General features: G+C 33.4%; 1 pseudogene; it reads left to right on the top strand.

Moving 5' to 3' along the window:
* The first annotated feature begins 13,993 nt into the window (after positions 1–13,993).
* Positions 13,994–14,769, top strand: LOC102893274 (annotated as a pseudogene).
* Positions 14,770–22,796: the final 8,027 nt, after the last annotated feature.

Below are 22,796 nucleotides of genomic sequence, written 5' to 3'. Positions count from 1 at the left end.
CTCAAAGTTAATCTTCTGACTGAAGATCTTTGAATTCTTCTATAATATCTATGTCTTTAATACATCATACTAACCTTATAGGAAATACCTGAGGCACTTTGAAATTTGTTTAAACTATGAGAACGTTGTTGTATCAGTTATCTGTTGCCACAATAATGTTGTGTAACACTCACCACAAAAATTCAGTGACACACACAATAAATGTTTATTTGGCTCATGAGTCTGAGGGGTTTAGCTGACCTGGCTGTGTTGGCACACTTGTCTGCAGTTAGCTGTGGGTCATCGAGCATCTCTGCTCTTCCTGGTTGGACGAGCTCATGTGTCTAGAGATTGACTGGCTGCTGGCAGATCTAATAGTCTCATCTGGAATGACGACAGTGACTCATTATCCAGCAGGCTGGCCTCGAAATGTTCTCATGGAAATCTTAGAGAAGCAGAAAACCCAGTCATGCATACATGCATGACTTTTGACTCATGCATACACTTGACTCTCTGCTTGTGTTAACATTTTCTAAAGTCCATTGGCTAAACCAAATTATATGGCTAAACTCAGAATCACAGTAGGAGAGCCCTAAGAAGTTTATGGTGATGGTCATAGGTACATGGAAGGATGAAGAATTGGGTCATTTTGGGGACAAACTACCACAAAGTTCTAGCAAATTTTAAGCAGATACAGAAAAGGAACCCAGCATTCTTCTGAGGCTCTTTCCTCAAGAAATTTATACTCTAAAAAGTATTTTATTTGCTATATTGTTACAGCATTAATATAACATTGCCCAGTATATCCAATGACTAGGAGCCAACATTTACTAAAAATTGAATGTATGATCTTTGGTGACATAAATGTATTTATGATCTTAATTATGAGCAGAAAATACACATCAACTTTGAATAATGCCAAAGCAATTCTGCCTAAATTTATTATTCTCAGTTAAATAGAGTGTTGGCCTAACTTACCTAGCATCTAGTGATTTTATGGTTTAGAAGTTTGTTTTCTCAAAGTTGGCTCTGCTGTTCTCTTTGAGTGAAAGTCCATGGGGAAAGACAGATAAATACATAAAGCTTCTGAAAGCCATCCACATCCCTCAAAGTCAACCCTCAGCTTAATGTCTGGGTCAAAAGTATAACAAAGTTAGTCTTGGTAATTGTTCATGAGTCAGAGAGACTCATTATCAACACTCACAACCTGGTTTCAAGCCAATGGAGCTTTATGAAGCTAAAGTCTAAGTAGAATCAAAATACATGAGAATTTAAAGCTCAGCCTAAAGAGTTGATGCTTATAACCAGTTACACATAAGGTATTTGTAATAGCAGTTAACATTATTTTATTTATTTGATTTACCAAATCACAAAGACATTCAAAAGCACTCAGTCTTTTTCCAGAACGCACAGGCATGTAACAGTAAATCCAGCACATATAGGTGAAGTGCTCTGAAGTTATATAAAATACCTAGCTCTGCTGTGCAAGTCATTTGCTCAACTCATTTGTTCTAAAAACTTTTATTTCTCACAATGTCATGGATTACATTCCCATTGTCACCTCTGTTCTTTGTATCCTTTTTTCTACTAATTTCTTCTTTCTTCTATAGTTCTCCATGTCACTTTAGTGATATTTTTCCAATAGATATTATGTCAATATCTAAAAGGGGTTCTAAGCTTCAGATATATGTTTGGTAGTAGAGGGGGATTGGGGAAAACGGAATAGCAAGGCATCTTGGGAAGGAAAATTCACCTTCCCCTCCACTCACCCACATTCACAATTTGCCATGTGTGCCCATATAGAATTTTCATTACTATAGATCTCAAATGATATTTATTAAAATTACTGGTTATAATTTCTTAACAGGTGCTTTACTCTTTTACCTATATTTTACCTTACCACCACCATTTCTTTAGACTAGATTTATTAGAACTAGAACGAGAGGAGACAAAGACAGCAGATGCAGGAGTCAAAAAGAGCCAAGGTTTATTTGGGAGGAAGAAGCCATAGAAGTTAGTGATCCTTCTTCACTTTCTAAAATAGAAAAATGGAGGGATGAAAATATCATTTACTGAAATTAGAAAAAACACAGGAGGAGTGGTTTTGGGAGAGAATATCACACGTACAGTTTAAGATATGTTAGACTTTAAAAAGATTTAGAATCACTCAAATAGAAATGTCCTAAAGAGAGATTAGATTCTGAGTTCTGGAGGGATCTTCTTTTCATTTATTTATTTATTTTTTAGCATTCCTCTCCTTTATCTGACAGAATTATTTCCAGTAGTAATTCTGATATGAAGCATGATAAAAATAACCAGAAGAAATTCAGAGAAACTTATTTTTATTGAGTATGTATGTGTAGTCAATAACAATAATTAAATATTCCAATACACAAAGGGAAAGTAATGGAACAATCCCTTTTTAATTACACGAATGTGACTTATGAAAAAGGGAGAATACATTATACCTACCTATTGTTTTGTTGCCATGAAGAAAATGACATTATATTTTCTGTTTTGAGGCTTCTGTGAATTTGTCAATGATCTTATAAAGATATGTATTTTTATTGTATATCTTCTGTTCAATAAATAACATTCACATTTGCCAATAAATCTTCCTTCCTAGATAATTGGAGGATTTTTTAAAATTTATTTTCATTTCACATGAAGCAAGAGATATACAAAGAAAACCTTAAATATAATAATAAGTTTGGGGTATATCATAAAATCCCATTTCATGATGAATTACAGAAATTATAATACTGTTCATGTTTTTCTTTCTTCAGGATTGATTCTAGTGGCTTTGAAATATTTCTGCAGTTGAAAAACTCTAAGCATAAATAAAAATGTCAAATGGTTAAATACAATGATAGAACCGAAATAACTCATTTTTCTTTATCTTTATAATTACTGCACTATCACTGGTTATTGGAAGTCTACTATTTAAAAGCAGGAACATGTAGTCCATTGGATTTGAAGAGAATGTACAAAGCAAGCTCAAACTATTTTTAACCTTTATAAAATTATCCTTAAAACTAATATGTGTAGTTGAGTCCTGGTAATTCAAGGACTGACTTTATAACTAAGAGTTACCCCATTACTTTTCATTAGAATATATAGTTTATTAAAAGTTTTAAAATAAAAAATGTACTAGTTTAAAGTTTACATTTATATTATTGAATTTAACAATAACTGTAGCAGTTGTTTAGAACTTAATCCAACAAGCTTTTTTTTGAGGGAGAAGTATTTTATCACATATTATTTTATGATATTATTTTAAATTTTCAAATGGGGATAATAAAAAAGCAGACTAACTTTTAGTCTGTTTTACTATTATTTTAAATTATTGATATGTAATGCATCTTTTATTGCCTACATCCAGGGCAGAGTCTCTGCTGTCCCACTTTTGGTATGTCACTGTGTTACTAATACAAATTTAGAATTTGACAAACTACAGACAATATTTAAACTCATGGGTAAAACAGAGATTTTTCAAGGGGAAATTTTTAGTAAGAACAAAAGAAGTTTGCAGTGAAGGCAGAATCATGAGGATCTCCAAGTTTAGCAAGATGAAGAAAGAGACCATGAAACAGTGACTGCAGAAATAAAAGAAATATATAAAAAAAATAGTATCACTGAAATCAAGAATATAGTGTATTTCAAGAAGGTTGAAGTGATCATTCTGTGAAATGCAGCTGAAAAATCAAATAGAACTGTTAAAAAAGTAACTATGAATTTGCTAACACAGAGGCAATTGGTAACATTAGGAAGAAAAGTTTTATTAGAATATTGGAAGTTAAAATAGGTTTAAGAGTAAGTGAGTTGTGAACTATGGTTAGATACCTAGATTTTCCAATGAATTAACAAAGTAGAAATGGATGAAAGCAGAAAACTCTTGTTTATTTAATAAAAAGGCCACACAGAAAATCAGCAAAGAAAATTCCACAGCTTTGTCATGCAACAATTCTAATTACTAATTATGAAATATAATTTAAAAATCTATTAACTATATAATATGTAGATATAAAGCTAGCAAGAAATGTGCAAACGTCTATGAAGAGATATATAAAACTTAATCAAGAGACATAAAAGAAGACCAGAACAATGGCACCCAATATCATATTCTTGGATGGGAAAGCATAATGCCATAAAATTCTTAAGTCTCCTCAAATTAATCTACAAGTTCAAAACAATCCAACTCCAACTCCTAACAGAACTTTTTTTTTTGTTTTCTAACAAAGTGATTTTGAAATACATCAAAAATATAAAATATATAAAATAGCTATTATATATTTGAAACAGTACAATCATGAGGGACATGCCATTATTAGATATCAACTTATACTCTAAAGCCACTGTAATAACAAATGGGGTTCATTGGTCCAGGGATAATAAAATTGACCAGTGGAACATAATAAAGGCTCTTGGAAGGTACTTAATATGTCTATGGAAATTTAATGTACTAAATTAAAATCAGTGCTGAAAGGAAGGTGTAATTGACACCACTGGAGTACTGCCTTACATCCTCTTGGCCTGACATCTGATTCCAGCCCACCTGGTGTGCTGTACTGCACAGATTTTAACTTCCTTGTTTATCAGCATCTTATTGAAAGTTTGTACTATCTCTTGTTTCTTGTCCTGGGGCTTCTCTGGTAACCTGATAATCTTATGTGAGTGCACCTGGTCATGATCCATACCATACGAAGGAGGATGAGAACCAGTGAATGCTTCTCTCTTTCAAGACTGGAGTGAATGGTACTGAGTCACATGTTGCAATGCATCTTAGAATGTCCCTCATTGGGTATCTAGTCATCTGAAACTGTGGCATACTAGATAATACTAAATTGGCTTTTAGTCCTTCACTGTTGACCCCTATCCCTCACTTCTGCTCCTTTAGAACACACTCAAAAAATAGATCACCTCTGTCCCAGGCTCTGCTTTTGGGAAAAACCCATATTATATCAGATGAACTTTGCAATAAACAGTGTTGAGAAACTGTGCAATGGGAAAAAGAATAAAGACATATATCTACATGTAAACAAATTCCATAAAAGTTAAAAAGTTAAATCTAACAATACCACCCCCCCCATAAAAAAAAAAAAAACAAAGTAATTGAAAACACTACCAAAGTGGAGGCTCTCTCTTCCACTTCCACTTTCTCCTGTGTATTTTTCAGCCTCTCTTTGTCAATGTGATTTCATTTGTTCTATCATCCAGGTATTTGTCAAAATATCATGTTTGCTAAAAGTCTCTTATTTACAGCGTTTTTACAGATTTATTCTCTTCTATGCATCTTGTATTGCAATTGGACTTTAGGAGGACAGTGGAAATAAATGCATACATTTAGTCTGCCATCTAGATCCACAATATTTTAAATTTTGCATTAGTTATATCTCCTGTTAACATCACTAAGCTGTATTAAAAGTCTAATTTGCGAGCCTCTGACAAGTAGAATTATATAAAACTATGATAATTTCTATTCACTAATTAAGCTATTCTCAAGTGTCCTCTTGAGACAAAAAATCTCACCTAATGTTGCATTGTTTTTATCACAGCATTTTAGAGTTAGAAGCTTCTACGAGATCATCGAGTCCCTGGATATCCAATGTATGGCTTACTGACCAAATTTGCCTATGCTGTCCTTGCTGTGACTTCCGTCTTTCCATTTTTAAAAATTATATGAATTAACATTTATGTGGTAGCAGGTAGCAGGCAACCATCTAAAACTATATCAACCATTTAACATTGTCTGTTGGGAAATGAACTAAATAGTAAGTAGTAATTATTATGTGGTTTAATTTAATGAAATTTTATAATTTATGAAAAAATAAGTACACATGTATAAACCTCCATATGCATTTGGCTGATATATACTTTTTTGCTTTATTTTGTTTTTATTTATCTTTGTTTCTGAATTTATTTATTTTTATTTATTATGGCAACAATCATGAGGATCTCCAAGTTTAGCAAGATGAAGAAGGAGACCATGAAACAGTGACTGCAGAAATTGATTAACAAAATCCAATAAGTGATGTTTTAATTGTATGTATTATGTCTAAGTATATATACTCTAGGCTTATCGTTATATAAGTTAACATGGACTACTTTTATATAGATATCTGTTCAAGTGGCTCACCATTAAACATATTATGTTCCTAATAATTAAAACCTGTCATTTGAAATATGTCAAACTGTAGACTTGAGAGCAAAAGATTTTCTTCAGATCTCACTTATAGGCCTATTCTAAATCCCCATTTTCTAATTCAGAATAATCAATCAGAAAACTTTATTTTTTAGCTTTATTTATTCACAAATAGATGGTTTTTAGTGTCGGGTGAGAGATATTTAATTAAATAAGTAAAGGCATAGGACAATTTAGGCTATCTGATTAAAAATATATATTTTGAAATAATTACAGATTCAAAAGAAGTTACAAGGATAATACAGAGGGATCTTCTGTATCCTTTACCCAGTTTCTTCCAATGGCTACTTCTTACATAGCTATAGTACAATATCAAAACCAGAAAACTGACATTAGTACATTATGTATTAATGGTTCTTCGTCATTTCACCAGCTGTACAGATTTGTGTAACAACCACTGAAATCAAGGTAGAGAACTATTTTCTCACCACAAAAATCCCTTTGTGTTATTCCTTTATACTTTACTGTCTTTCTTACCACACCATCTTCCCTCAACCATCTCTGGCCCTGGCATCAACTAATCTGTTCTCCACACACATAATTTTATCATTCTTAGAATGTTATTCAAATGGAATCATACAAGACATGACCTTTTGAGGTTGGCTTTTTAAACACAGCATAATGTACTTGAGAACCATCTAAGCTGTTACATGTATCAATATTTCTTTTTATTAATTTTTTATTACTTGGTATGATTTATCTTTTTATCTCTTGGTATAGATGTATCACTGTTTGTTTACTCATTCATCCATTGAAGGACATTTTGGTTGTTTCAGCTTTGGGCTATTGCAAATAAAGCTACTATGAACAGTCATGGGCATGTTTAGTGTGCACATAATTTTTTATTTGTCTGGAATAAATGCCCAGGGGTGAGACTGCTGTGTTATATGGTAAGTGTATTTAGATATTTTAAAAAAAGAACTTTCTATTTTTCATTTTATGTTCCTACAAGCAATGTATGAGAAATTCAGTTTCTCTGAATCCTTGCCAGCATTTGGTAGTCACTATTTTTTATTTTAGCTTTTCTAATAGTTGTGTAGCCATATCTCATTGCAGTCATATCACATTTTAATTTGCATTTCCCTGATGGCTAGTGCTGGTGAACATTATTTCATGTGCTCATTTGCTATCCATAGATACTTTTCTGGGAAATGTCTATTTATATCTTTAGCCCATTTTCTAATTGGATTTTTTTTTTTTTACTATTGAATTTCAAGAGTCTTTTATGAATTCTAGATATAAATCCTCTGTCAGAATGTAGTTTATAAATGTTTTCTCCCTGTTTGTCTTTTGTCACAAACTATATGCTTCACTTTTTTAAGAGTATTTACTATGCAAAACATTTTAACTTTGATAATGTACAATTTACCAATATTTCCTTCTATGGATCATGCTTTTGGTGTAAAGTCTAAGAACTCTTCACCAAGTCATAGATCTTGAAAATTTTCTCCTATATTTTTGTCCTAAAATTTTTATAGTTTTACGTTTAATATTTATATCTATGATCCTTCAGGGTTAATTTTTATATAAGGGGTGAGCTTTAGACTAAAGCTTATATTTCTGGTATGAATATTCAACTGCTCCATTCCCATTTGTTAAAAAGAATATCCTTCCTTTATTGAATTGTTTTACATTTTTCTTTAAAAATAAATTGACTGCATTTATTGGATTATTTCTGGGTTTTCTATTATGTTCCATTGATCTATGTGTTTATTCCTCTGCTAATATCACACAGTTTTGATTAGTGTAGCTAAATAATAAAGTCTTAAAATTGGGTAGACCAATTCTAATCACTTTGCTTGTCTTTTTCAAAAATTTTTAGTTATTCCAGTTCCTTTGCCTTTTTATATAAATTTTAGAACAATCTTGCATATATCTAAAAATACACCTTGCTGAGATTTTGATAGGAATTGAGGCAAATCTGAACATATATTTGGAGAGAATTGACATCTTGACTATGTTGACTCCCAATCTCAAACATACTATGTCTTTCAATTTATTTAAATCTTCTGTGATTTCATTCATTAAAATTTATAGTTTTCAGTATATAAGTCCTATACATGTTCTCATGTTCTGTTAGATTTCTCTCTCTCTCTCTCGCTCTTTCTCTCGCTATTGTAATCATAGTTTGTAAATAGACACAATTGAGATTTGTATATTTATCTTGTAAATTAACATATGACATTACTAATTTCACTTATTAGTTTAGTTTATGTAAGTCTCATGATAACCACAAAACAAAATCTTATAGTAGATACACGAAAGACTAAGAATCAAAACAAACCACCATAGGTAATCATCAAATCACAAAAGAAAACGGAAAGAGAGAAATATAAAAGAGAACTAAAAAACGAGAAAACAATTAAGAAGATGGCAATAGTAAGTTCTTCCAATTAATAATTACTTTAAATGTAAATTGATTAAAATCTCCAATCAAAAGACACTGAGTGGATGAATGGATAAAAACAAGAGCCAGCTATATGCTGCTTACAAGATACTAATTTCAGCTTTAAGGACACACATAGGCTAAAAGTGATGGATGGAAGATGATAATCCATTATATCAAAATGAAAATAAAAAAAATAGCATGGGTAGACATTCTTATATTGGACATAATAGACATTAAGTCAAAAACTATAACAAGAAACCAAGATGATTATTATACAATGATAAAGGGGTCAATTCATCGAGAGGATATAATCATTGTAAACATATATGCACATGCACTGGAGCATCTAAATATATAAAGCAAATATTAACAATTATTGTTTTATTAGACAATAATAAGAAGGGACTTCAATGCCTACTTTCAGTAATGAATAAATCATTCAGATAGAAAATCAATAAGAAAACATTGGGCTTCAACTATACTTTAGATTAAATGAACCTAATAGACATATACAGAACATTTTATCCAATATCAGCAGAATACACATTCTTCTGTAGCCTACTTGGAATATTCTCCAGGATAGATTATATGTTGGGTCTCAAAACAAGTCTTAACAAATTTAAGATTAAAATCACATCAAAGTCTTTCTTAACCATAATAAAATTATAAATTAAATAACTAGAAACACATTTAAAATTCACAAGTATGTGAAAATTAAACAAAATACTCCTGAACAACCAATGGATCAAAGAAGAAATCAAAAGGGAAATTAAAAGTTATCTTGAAACGAATGAAAATGAAAACACAACATATTAAAACCCATGGGCTATATCAAAAGCAGATCTAAGAGGAAAGTTTATAGAATAAACACCAATATTAAGAAAAAAGAAAATTCTCACATAAACAACCTAACTTTACATCTCAGGAAACTAGAAAAAGAAAAGCAAAGTAAGCCCAAAGCTAACGGAAGAAAGAAAATAAATATCAGAACAGATGTTGGTCAAAGGGTATACATTTTTACTTATGAGATAAGTAATTTCTGGAGATCTAATTTATAGCATAGTGGCTATAGTTTACAATACTGTATTGTATACTTGAAATTTGCTATGAGACTATATCTTTTAAGTGTTCTCACCACACACAAAATATAGTAAATATGTGAGGTGATGCATGTGTTAATTAACTTGATTGTGGTAATCATTTTACAGTGTATACACTTATCAAATCATGTTGTACACTTTAAATAGAAACAATTTTATTTGTCGAGTATACCTCAATATATTTGGGGGAACATTTTTAAAAACAAAAATATATAATTTCCATTTTTAATATCTTTGCTGAGACTTTCTATTTTTCATATGTTTCAAACATATTTGTAATTGATTGTTAAATCATTTTATGATACTGCCTTTAAAATTCTTATTAGATAATTCATAATCTGCATGTGGTGTATATTGACTGGGTTTTCTTGTCCAGATTGTGATTTTCCATGTTTTTAGTATGACAAGCGATTTTGGACTGAAATTTGAACATTTGGAGAACTATTTTGCGTGCCTGACTCTATTACAGCAGACTATTTCTAGCACTGCTCTAGAGGAGAAGAGGAACACCATCTCCTTAACATCACATGGGAGCTGAATTCCGGGTTTCCCTATAACTGCGGGGAAGGAAGTCTGCTCATTATTGCTGAGTGCAAGTGGCTTTTTAGTGTCTCCACTAGGTCTCTGCTGATATCACACTGGTTGACAGGTGTATGGATGCCTTGTTTTTGCTTTCCATGTGGCCTCCCGGGACACTGGTAGGTTGGGGTGGGGTGGTGGCCTCTTTAGCTGGGCAGTAATAAAAGTCCAGACTCTCCATTTTTTTCTCTGACTCTACTCCAGTGGCAGGGGCAAAGAGCACCTTGTAATCAACAAATGAGAGTAAGAGTCCCTGCTATTCATGTGGCCTCCCCCGACGCTGGGGGCTGACACTTCGTTACTCCCCAGGGCTTTGCCAACACCACTCTGGCAGAGGAGTTACAGTACTTAATTATAATCTGAAGTGGAAGTCTAGTCTGGTGGTAGGTGGGGTGGGCAGAGTTATTTCTATGTTATTTGGTTGGAATAGAGCAATTATCATCTAATAGTGTTCTATTACACTAAGTTGCCTCTTTACTGGTCCTTTGTGGAGAAAGAGCAAGCTTCCCTTGGGCTCTTTTTGGTCAATGCCTCTTAGCATTTACAGGTGCCCGTTTCTCTAGCACCTAGTCTCAGACATTTGAAGCAAAAACAAAACTGAGAGAACTCACTTCTGTGTTGTTCCTTGAGTCCCCAGGTGCTTAGCTAGTCTGACATTTTTTCCTTTTTTCAGTCTTCTTATGTCTGTTTAATATATAATGTCCAGGGATTTTTAACTGTATTTAGAAGAAAGCAGACATCTTACATGATTTATTGGAATTAACAATCCAAAATGTAACAGGGAGACAATAACCATCATCTCTGTCCTTGAAATGTTTTAGTTATTTCTCTTTGTTTGCTGATAGTGTTGCCCATATAATTACAAAGAGAAGAAAACAAAAGTGAGCAGAAGCCAATATGAAATATTCAACAACTTGTTTGTTTTTTATGGACTGAGCCAACAGGAATTCCCAACCCCTTTTTACTGGTTAGAAATGTAAATACTTTTATAGCTAAGTTCTGGCTAATGTGACATAAGTATTGATGGGATCTTCTGGGAAAGCTTTGGTATTTCTTGATAATAGAGGTCAGATACAGCCAGTCCTACCTATTCCCCCACCCCCTTTTTTTTTCTCCTTGATGGGGTGGGATGACTGTAGCTGCTATCTTGAAACATCAGGAAAGGGTCAAGAAATTGCAGAGATTTCATATTTACATCAGCAATTGGCAAGTTTTGTTTTCCTGTAAAGTCCCAAATAATTAATATTTTATGTTTTGCAGGCTACGCCACCTCTGTAATAAATGTTGTTTGTTATAGCATTTCTGCTGGACTGTTGTAAAAGTGTCCACACAAAATACTTGGAAAATGCGTGTGGTTCCTTTCCAATAAAACTTTACTTACTAAAATAGATGATGAACCAAATTTGGCCAGTGGGTTCAGTTTGCCATATTGTTTCTATCATTCAGCAACTAAACAAGTATCAGCAGCAGTATAAGTTTAGACTTCTTATTATGGGAGAAAAATAAGGTGTATTTACTTAAATCATTGTAGTTGGGATTTCTTACTTGTAGCTGCTGCACATGCTACTGATCCGAAGCCTATATGCAGTGTATTTAAATTTCCCACTAGAGTTCCTGTGAAGATTTTTTAAAAAGATTGAAATTCATAGGACAAAAAATTGAAAGCAAGCTTTCCAAAGAGTTGAACTAAACAAATGATGTCCCACTTAGACATTTTTCACTTAAAAAAACTGTAGCACCATCTCATAGGAATAAGAAGGAAAGATATTTTGTCCTTGTCCATCTTTCCCTGTACCAAGTAATCTAAGTAATTCATAAAACTAGACAGCCATAATTTTATACTATGGATTCTCTTGTGCTAGCCAGAGCTCTCTTGCTGTCTTTGCTCTCTCCCATCCAGAAACATAAAGACACAAAACTTCCATATCTAATGAAAAATTACAACTTCCAGAAAGCAATGTGACAGTAAGTGAAGTTGGGAGGTCATGGAGGAAGGTTTACTGTTTGCTTCTCCATTCTGAGGATGGATTGTGTCTAAATGTATTGAGCTCTACTCAGAGACTTTTACCAAATGCTTGAGACCGAGCTTTACACTGATCAAATTAATGTACATATTTTTGAGAGTCTAATAATAGTTAATGTTGGTAAGGATACAGTAAGACTGTTACATTACTTTAGAAGTGTTAACTGGTATTATTTAAAAAAAAAAACTTGATAATATGTATCAAAATTTTGAAGGTATTTATATGCTTGAATTTATTTATTCTGCTTATAGGAAACTCTCATGTAAAAATAATCACTATACAAAAGGCTTTATGTATAAAGAATTCACTGTAATATGATTTTCAATATTAATATTAGAAATCTAAATATTCAGAAATAGACAGTTTGTTAAATGAAATATGATGTATGCATGAAAAGGAATATCTTGAAACCATGCAAAAAAATTCAGTAACAAAGGGAATGGCTAAAGTGACATTAAATGAAAAAAAGCAAAACATAGACTTCTGGTAGGAAAATCTTCTGATTTTGCTTTAAAATTTTCTTGGTACCCTTGCTTTAATTTTTATTTTGTTTTATTGTAATTGTATTTTCAAACTCTCTTTTTATATCTATTTCTCTACATATTTTTCATGCATACCTATGCATCTATCTACATAGAAAAAAGACATAAAATATACAGCTCTGTGTTAACAGTGTTTGTCATTAGGTTTACACATGGTTTTTCATTTTCTCCCCTATAATTTTGTTTTCTTAATTTAATGTAATGAGCAGACCTAGGAAAAAATAATTTTAAATTAAATGAGAATCATGACTTAAAAAAATCCACACATATGCTAAAATGTAGATTGTTAGCCATTAACAAATCTCCAGTCTATTTATATGTCTCTATTTATATATTTATAATCATTTTTATTCACAGAGAACAAGTTCTTGACTTTGTACTCTGTTACTTTAGAACTTTTTTCTTAATTCAATATCTCTATTCTCTCTGATTTTAAGGTCAGAGGGAGGGGAGTGAGAAAAGCTTCTCCTTGATATAACTTTCTCTCCATCAAGTTTTAAAAATATCCCAATATCATCCATAATAGATTCAGTCTTCAGAATCACACATACTAAAGTGTTGCTTCACACTCTTCCCCATTACTTCCTTCAAGATAAGTCCATGAATAGGTCCATAGAACGGGAGTTAAAACTTAAATTAGTTTCAAAGAGTCAAATGTAAAAACCTTAGGTCTGCAGTCTGTACAAGTAATTAATTCATGTACTCATTCATTCCTTCATTAATTAAAATATTTTGATAATTATGCATTTCTTTATATGATGGTGGAGGATAATATAAAGATAAAGGAAATATATTCTCCTATCCTAGTGTAGCTTATACTCTTGAACTAGAGAAAGATGTGAATGAGTAATCAGAATATAATTAGACAATGAAATACATAGTAGAAGAATGATAAAATGCTAAAGGCCCCTAACACCATATACCAAAGTTAACTCAAAATGAATTTAAATGTAAAACTTAAAACTATAAAACTCTTAGAAGAAAACATGTAGCAAGAGCTTTATGACATTAGATTTAGCAATGATGTCTTGGATAGGACACCAAAGGCAAGAAGAAAGAAATAGATCTGACTTCATGAACATTAAAAAAATTAAGCTTCAGGTGAGTGACCATCTTTCTTCTATCCCTGACAGACTCTCCTATCCAGGTCACAACCACTGAGCGGACTCTTGCTGACCATGTTGTCCTGGGTGATACTTTCTGCCACCACCACAGAGGACCCCTCGCCAAAGAATGTAGCCCTCTTTAGTCCAGGGGTATTGTAGGCAGCAAGGATCTTTTACTTTAGGCAGCCAAATCTTGCCCCTGTACCACCTCTTCCTGAATATGGAGGAAAAGTTTGTCATAGGCTGATCCTTGAGGAATTCTTCAAGTTTCTTAATCCTAAAATGTACATAACAGGACACTTTGTGCTCAGAATTGGGCTTATTTTATATTTTCTATCCAAAGAAATATTTGTGATTACTCCAGAGATCATCTTTGCCATATCAACAATAGGACTGATTGTCTATATAATTAAAATATATGGTGCCTCTAGTGGGGAATTTGCTGATAAACTCAATGAGCAAAAAATTGGCCAATTAGAAGAGGCTAAACAGGCTTCCATCAAATATATCCAGGGTGCAGATGATCTGGTGAAGTCACAGCAGTCACTGATTCAAAAGTGCCATTACCTTGTGGCATATATTACCTTTTTGTTGTCCAGAGAAATAACATTGCTCTGGCCTTGGAGTTTACTTACTGGGAATGGCTACATAGAGTATACAAGGAGGTAAAGAATCACCTGGACCATCATATCTCTGTGCAGAACAAGGCACAAGAGCACCTGATAAACTGGGTTGAGGAACACATGATGCAGAGCATCTTTACACATCGAGAAAAGGAGACAATTTCCAAGAGTACTGCAGATGTAAAGCTGCTTGCAAAGAAGGCTCAACCACAGCTAGTTCTGTAAATGTATCTATGACAATTGAGACAGCTAGAAACAGTTGATAGACTAAATGGAAACTAGTCTATGTGACAAAATCTTTCTGTGTTGCTGTCTACTGAAATTATAGCTTAATCCACCTAAAAATGAAAAAGTTGAGTTTTATATAGTGAGGAAATTAAAACAACCTACTGGTCAGTAGAAAAAAAATATGTGCATTAAAAGACAATATCAACAGAATTAAAAAGGCAACCCACGGAATGAGAGAAAATATTTGCATATCATATATCTGGTAAGGGATTATATTCAGAATATATAAAGAATGCTGAAAATTCAACAACAAAAAGAGCTCAATTCAAAAATGAGCAAAAGATTTGAATAGACATTTCTCCAAAAAATATATACATATGGCTATAAGCACATGAAAAGATGCTTAGCATCACTAATCATTAGGGAAATATAAATCAAAACTACAGTGAAAGTCTACCTCACATCTATTAAGATAGCTACTAACAAACAAATAAACAAACAAACAAACAAAAAATCCCAGAAAATAATTGTTGATGAAGATGTAGAAAAATTGAAAACCTTGTGAACTACTGATGGGAATGTAAAATTATATAACCACTGTGAAAAACAGTATAATGGTTCCTAAAAAATTAAACATAGAATTGCTATATAATCCAACAATTCTACTTCTGGGTATCTACTCAGAGTAATTGAAAGCAGTGTATGACCATGTTCACAGCAGCATTATTTGTAATAGCTAAAACGTGGAAGAAAACCATGTTCCATTAACAGTTAAGTGGATAAACAAAACGTGGGACATATACAATGGAATATTATTCAGCCTTAAAAATTAAGGAAGTTCTGACATTCTCTACAACTTGGATGAAGCTTGAGGATATGGTTAAAGTAAATAAGCCAGTCACACAAAGACAAATAGTGTATGATTTTAGTTATATGAGGAAATTAGTCAAAATCACAAAGAAAGTAGAACAGTGGTTGCCAGGGGCGGGGGGAAGAAAGGATTGGGGAGTTACTGGTGAATGGGAGTAGAGTTTCAACTGTTTTACAAGATGAAAAGAGTTCTGGATATGGATGGTAGTGATGGTTACACATTATAAGTTTATTTAATACCACTGAGCTTTATACTTAGAAATGGTTAAGCTGGTTAAATTTTATGTTATATATATTTTATCACATTAAAAAAATAGAAAAAAGTTTTATAAGGCCTTCAGAGAAAGAACCAAATGAATATATGTTCAAAACTCTATAATGAATGCAAATGAATAAAACAGTCCATTTTAGGAAAAAAATTAAAGATATTGGCAGTCTCTAATAAAAGATAAGAAATTTCAATACCTTATTATAAAATCATCTTAAAAGGTAGATTATAGTATCTGAGAGAGGCATTTACTTATGCAAGTGTCCAGACAGATAACAGGGCATCTGCTTACTTTTTTCTCACTTACTACAATCTTCAACACCACTTCCTTCCTTCCTTAAATAATAGCTAAATAAACTATCTGGCTAAAATGTGAAAGTATACAATAATCATATTTTGAATTGATAGCTTACTTGTTAGCATTAATTGTATATAAAGATAAAAGGAAAAGTATACAGGATTACTAGCAATGAGGAAATGTAGATGGAACCAACTGAAATTGCTGTCATTGGATAGTTTTTGACCTATAAAAATGGCAGTTTCACATGGTTCATTAAAATGTATTTGACAAATACAAAAATAGAATTATAAAATAATCTCTAAATGAGGTGCTTGGCTTTATCAAAATGTATCGAATTAACAATCTTTTTTAAAACAATTGTTGATGTGTAACTGGAGCTCTGCATTCATAATATCTGTATTATCCAAAGAACTTTTGTACTTGGTTTTAATTGGAGAGGGTTGAGTCTGCCATATAACTTTAATGTTTATAATATCCCTTAAATTCTTCAGACATTTTTATGCATAGAAATAATTAATGGCTACTACAACTAGTTTGGCTCTTCTTTGATGAATTTGGACATTTCAATTCCTATTATGGCTAACCTATATGATAGGCTTGTGATTTTGCTGACATTTTAAAAAAATGCTTATTTCTGTGTTATGTTGTTATTCAGTCTCGCCTAGCTCTCGGAAAACTAGAATGTAAGGATCTGGTTTCAATTCTCATAGTTTTCATCATACCATAGCAGACTTCTTTTTATGCTATTCATATGCATTTAGATACAGGAATACATTGGGAAAACGTCAATGGTTTTGTTGTTCTTGGTATAACAATATACCTTAATATAAATATTTAATATATCTAATTGGTTTTACTAATGGATTGAGTTGTCACAATTCTTGATCTTTGTAATATGTTTTATTCTTTAGATCATTTAATTTTTGTTAGGCGGAGGTGTTTTATTTCCTAATGATAAAAAGAGAGCACACTCTCCTCTAACATCCGTTTCTTCTGTGTATCCTCTCTCTACCTTTCTCTTTTGCAACAGTTGAAGCATTAAATGTAATCTTTTGCATTTGAAGGCAGATTTTCCTTATTTTTATTCGGGGCTGCCTTTGTCTTTCTAATTTTTTAATTTCATACAGTCAGACCTGGGTAATCTGAATTAGCATGCAAAATCAATTTATAACTAAATAGAAATCAGTATAGCAAGTCAAGAGGACACATATAGAAAAAGATTGAATAGTTGAATCACCTTTATCAATACATAAAGAGAAATATTTTTCATTGTAACAGCACATTTATCATATATCCTTCCTTACTCTAACCTCAAATTTTTGAACCTCAGTACTGTTGATGCTTTGGGTCAGATACTTCCTGTCTGTGGCAGCTGTCCTGTGCATTGTGGAATGTTTAGCAACATCCCTGGCCTCAGGTGCCAATAGCACTCCATATCCGAGTTGTGACCATTGAAATTGTCTCCAGACATTGCCAAATGTCCCCTGGAAGGCAAATTTCCTCTAAGTGGAGAACAACTGCTATGACTCTTCTAAAATCTTGTTTTAGCTATAGGCAGTTAGGAAAAATAAAGCACAAATTTACATTTTTCATGTTCAAAGTCAATTAAAGTTGACTGTGACAGCTAGTAAAAAGATACAATGTGCTATGATAGGTGTGGGGGGAGATACAAGAATAGAGGGAGATACCATCTATCCTGGTAGATATCCACAACCATGGCCCCTCCAGCCCCAGTCAGAACAAGTTCTTTACCCTGTAGTCTATATGTCAGTCTGCTCCACAGGGATGACTGTATCAAAGCTGAGAAGCTGCACATTGCATGTTCCTTTTAGGTATTTATATCCTGACCTAGAGTAAAGTTGTGTATATATATATGCATATATATGCATACATTTGTATTTGTATGTATATGTATACTGTATTTATATCTGTATGACGTATATGTTGGTTGTTATATATTTAAGTGGCAGCATAAACAGATTTCCCCCAAAATAAAAATGAACATAACAAAAATTATTAACTCCTTTCCTCTCTTAGGTAGGGCCAATTGTGTAGAAAATCCCTTTGTTTATATTCAGCAAGATGGGAATATAGATAATAAAATGAGAGAGGGGATATAAAGGTACATAGAAGAAAATTTATAATAAAGAACTGCATGGAAGAGGATTGATGAGACACAAATAACCAGGCGGGTGTGAGGCAAAGGCTTTGGAGATATTTAGAAGGAGGGAATTCTGCTGAGAATTGTGAAATTTTGAGTTTTTAAGAAATCAATCTGACTTAGAAAATTTCAGCACAATTATTAATAATGTCAATTATTTAACAAACAGAGAACAATAAAAAGTCACTGACAACATTGGTATGGTAGCTTCACCTATTAGGTTAGCTCTCTAAGCCCCTTCACAGGGGCCCTCAACATTCCTGCAAAAAATTCATGGCAGCAAGTGGAAAACTTGGTTCCAGAACTGGTTCTTAGAACCTCCCTTTCTTTCATTTGAGCCCATAGCTTCTTACTTTTATTTTCCTGCATATCTGACAATTACAGCTTCTGATACTTACCTTGGACTCTCAGATCTGACAAAGCATGTAACTTCTTCAGTTCATTCCCTTAGATATGAGAAATTCTGATAATTCTGAAGAAAAAAAATACTCCTTTTTCACTATGACTTAGGAAGTTGAGTTTATTAGAAACAAACTTCTCCTAATTTTTCTTCTAGAAGAAAGAGATATTTTAGATAGTTATTTCAGGACCTGTTCTATAAGCTGTAGACAACATATGAAGTTTTTCTAACTGTAAAATTAATGCTACTTCCCATGAACTCTCAGGTACTACTCAAGATTCTTTTAGTTTTAAGTGATAGAAATGGAACTGGAACTAGTCTAAATAAAACAAAAGGATAAGCAAAAAATAAAATAAAATAAAATAAAGAGTAAGGAGAGTTTGTGTAATTGAATTAAAACTCCATTGGTAGATGGCTCAGGCACTAGTAGATACAGAAGTTTATAATATTTTCAGGACTTGCTCTCTTTTTCTCTTACCATTTCTCAGACATAATCTTTTTTTCTTAAATTTACTGGGGTCACATTGGTTAATAAAATTATATAGGTTAATAAAAATATATGTGTAACATATTATTGAACTGTATATGTTACACATATATTGCATTGTGTGTTCACCAGAGTTAAATTTTCTTCTATCACTTTATATTTGACTCCCTTATCTACCTCCCCCCTGCCATTTCCCTCTGTGTCCATGAGTCTGTTTGTTAGACATATTCTTTTTATATAGCAAAAATTAGCCATTATCAAGCCAGGATTTAAATATTATTAGCTAACTAAATTTTATGCACCAAAAAGGATTCTTGGTTACAAAACATAAGGTAGATGAATACTTTATGTAAAGAAGAAAAAGTAATTTATTGAAAGAATATTCAATAGTCTGTAAAATTAATGGGCGGTCTAGGAAACTGGCCTGGATAAATGGACATAAGTTATAGAGGCTAAGAATCTTAGATCATAGCACAGGAAGTCTCATTGAGATGCTGCTGCTGAAGCCACCACAAGTCACTCCCTACTACTACTGATACTACTAGCACTGAGTAAAAGAGAGCTGGCTCGAAGTAACTCCTGTTCTCCAAACTAAACCCACAAAAATCTCTTAAGTATTACTGGACAGTGGCATCAGATTGGAGTAGTCTAAGACCTATACTCATGTCTTACCTGCTAGAGAGCAAATCAGAGGTGTGTTTCCCCTTCAATTTTTATAATGAGTGGATCCTGCCTTTAAACAAAGTCTATTCAATGAGGATTCCATCCAACTAGGAAATATTTTCAAATGCTATATGGCAAAAGCTGACAAATATCCATTAAAATCTACCCTTTTAGTAAAGAGGAAGAGAAAATAGATTTGAGTGTTTAAATACTCAAATGACAGATCAAGGAAGAAAGGAAATATGTGTAGGGGTTATAGTCCTTGTTTATTAACTGTTTTTCAGGCTGGAAACTGCTATTTATAAGTTCTCTTCTGTAATATACTTCATGTCTCCTTTTACTTCAACTATTGACTCAGTTGTTTGGAGTTAAGTTCTTTATCCAGTGGAGTAACATAGATCATAGTTTCTGGGGTATGGCAGGCCGTGGAGGACTTACTTGTATTGGGTTGCCATAATTTTCCATTCACTATTATTCTCGAATATGGAGTTGTCTCAAGGGATCTCTTGATTTCATCCAAGAGTTAAAAATACTGGAGTAAATATTTTCTTCCCCCCCGCCCCGGCTTTATTGAGATATAATAGACAATTAGTTGCTCATATTTACATTATACAATTCAATGAGTTTTTTCAGTTATAATTGGCATACAATAATATATCAGTTTCAAATATACAGCCTAGTGATTAGAAATCCACATAACTCGCAAAGTGATCATCACTCCACTAAATCTAGTACCCTTCTTCTTCCCTACATATTTATTACATTATTAAACATCTACCCTATGCTACACTCTACATCTCCATATTTATTCTTTAATTATCCATTTGTACCTCTTAATCACTTTGCCTTTTTTTGTCATTTCCCCAACCCCCTCCCATCTAGTAGCACTAAAATATTCTCTGTATCTCTGAGTGTATTTTTGCTTTTGTTGTTGTTGTTTATTTTATTCTTTAGATTCCACATGTACGTGAAATGTGATATTTGTCTTTCTCTATCTGACCCATTTCATTCAGTACAATACCCTCTAGGTCCATAAAGGCAACATCTTTTTCCATCCTCTTCCTTTTATTCTGTGTGTCTTTTAAGCCAAAGTGAGTCTCTTGTAGGCAGCATATATAGGGTTTTTTTTTTTTTTTTCCTTATCCATTCAGCCACTCTATCTTTTGGTTGGAACACTTAATTCTTTTCCATTTGAGGTACTTGTTGATAGGAATGTAGTTATTAGCATTCATTATTCATGTTTTTGATAAATGTTTTTTTCTTCTTAAAGAAGTCCGTCCAACATTTCCTGTAATACTGGCTTGGTGTTGATAAATTCCTTTAGTTTATTTTTGTCTGGGAAGCTCTTTATCTGTCCTTTGACTCTAAATTATAAACTATTCTTGGTTGTAGATCCTGGGTTTTCTACACTTTGAATATTTTGTGCCAGGCCCTTCTATCCTGCAAAGATTCTTTTGAGAAGTCAGCTGCCATACTTATGAGAGCTCCCTTGTAGGTAACTAATTGCTTATCTCTTACTGCTTTTAAGATTATCTCCTTGTATTTAACCTTTGGCATTTTAATTATGATGTGTCTTGGTGTGGGCCTTTTGGGTTCATCTTTTCTGGGACTCTCTGAGCTTCCTAGAGTTGTATGTCTATTTCCTTCACCAGATGAGGGAAGTTTTCCATCATTATTTCTTCAAATATAGATTCAACTTCTTGTTCTCCCTCTTCAGGTACCCCTATGACATATTGTTACCCTTAAATTTATCCAATAGGCTCCTTCAATTATTATTATGTTCTTGGTTACTTTTTTCTTGGCATTCTGGTTGGATGTCCTTGGCTCTCTCATGTCAGTGTTTTTTCCATCTAATATACTCTTCATCTCAGATAATGTGTTCTTCATTTCTGACTGGTTCCCTTTTACAATTTTCATTTCCATTTTTATGTGTTTTATTTCTTTGTTAAAGTTCTCACTGAATTTATCTACACTTCTCCTAAGTTCATTGAGCATCTTTATAACCACTGTTTTGAACTCTGCATCTGTTAGATTGCTTGACTTCATTATTTCTGGATCTCTGTTCTGTTCTTTCTCATGGTTTCTGCTTCTTTGTCTTCCCATTTTGGCTACCTTTCCATGTTTGTTTCTATGTACTAAGTAAAGCAACAAGTCTCCTGGTATTATTAGTGTGGCTTTGTGAAGTAGGTGTCCAGTCCTGAGAGGGGTTCAGCTGCAGACCAAGGTTAGCCCCAGCCTATGCCCTTCCAGGGCCAACTGTTAAGATTGCACAAGGAACCCACAGATGCTGTGCTTATAGTTGCCTCAAGAGGCCACCCCAGAAACCGAGTCTTGCTGCCACCACTGTGAGTCTTGGTACTGCTCAGCAAGGAGCACCTGACTCTCTGAAGATACATCTGGATGTGGCTTGGATGGGGCTACAAGTTGGGGGAGGTGGAGTTTCAGGGAATCCTCTGGGCAGAGCGACCTCTGTATCCAGTTTGATGACGTCTCAGCTATGGCGGCACTGAGTCTGCACACTGGGAGGGCGAGGGCTCAACAGAGGAACAATGGATGCTGCTGGCACTTTTGCCGGGGAGAGATCCTCGCCTCCAGCCCTCGCTCAGACAAGTCCCTGGTGCCCCCAGAGCAGTCGACCAGGCACTGGTGCTCAGAGCAAGCAGGTCCATCATCGCAAAAATCCGCTTGCAGACTTGGCCCCTTTAAGAAGCATCTGCAGCAGGCGGCTGCCACTGCTGTAACGTCCCATTCAGTTGCTCGGAACTGGGCAGCCTCGCATCTTTGTCCCCTCCTACCTTCTACCATTGCAGGTTGATTAATTATTTCTCTCCCTAGTTGTAGTGCTTCTGTTCCTTTAGATCCAAGATGACTTTG

The sequence above is a fragment of the Pteropus alecto genome, unplaced genomic scaffold (assembly GCF_000325575.1).
Source record: "Pteropus alecto unplaced genomic scaffold, ASM32557v1 scaffold146, whole genome shotgun sequence".
NCBI classification, from domain to species: Eukaryota; Metazoa; Chordata; class Mammalia; order Chiroptera; family Pteropodidae; genus Pteropus; species Pteropus alecto.
This window is presented reverse-complemented; position numbering and strand designations above follow the sequence as displayed.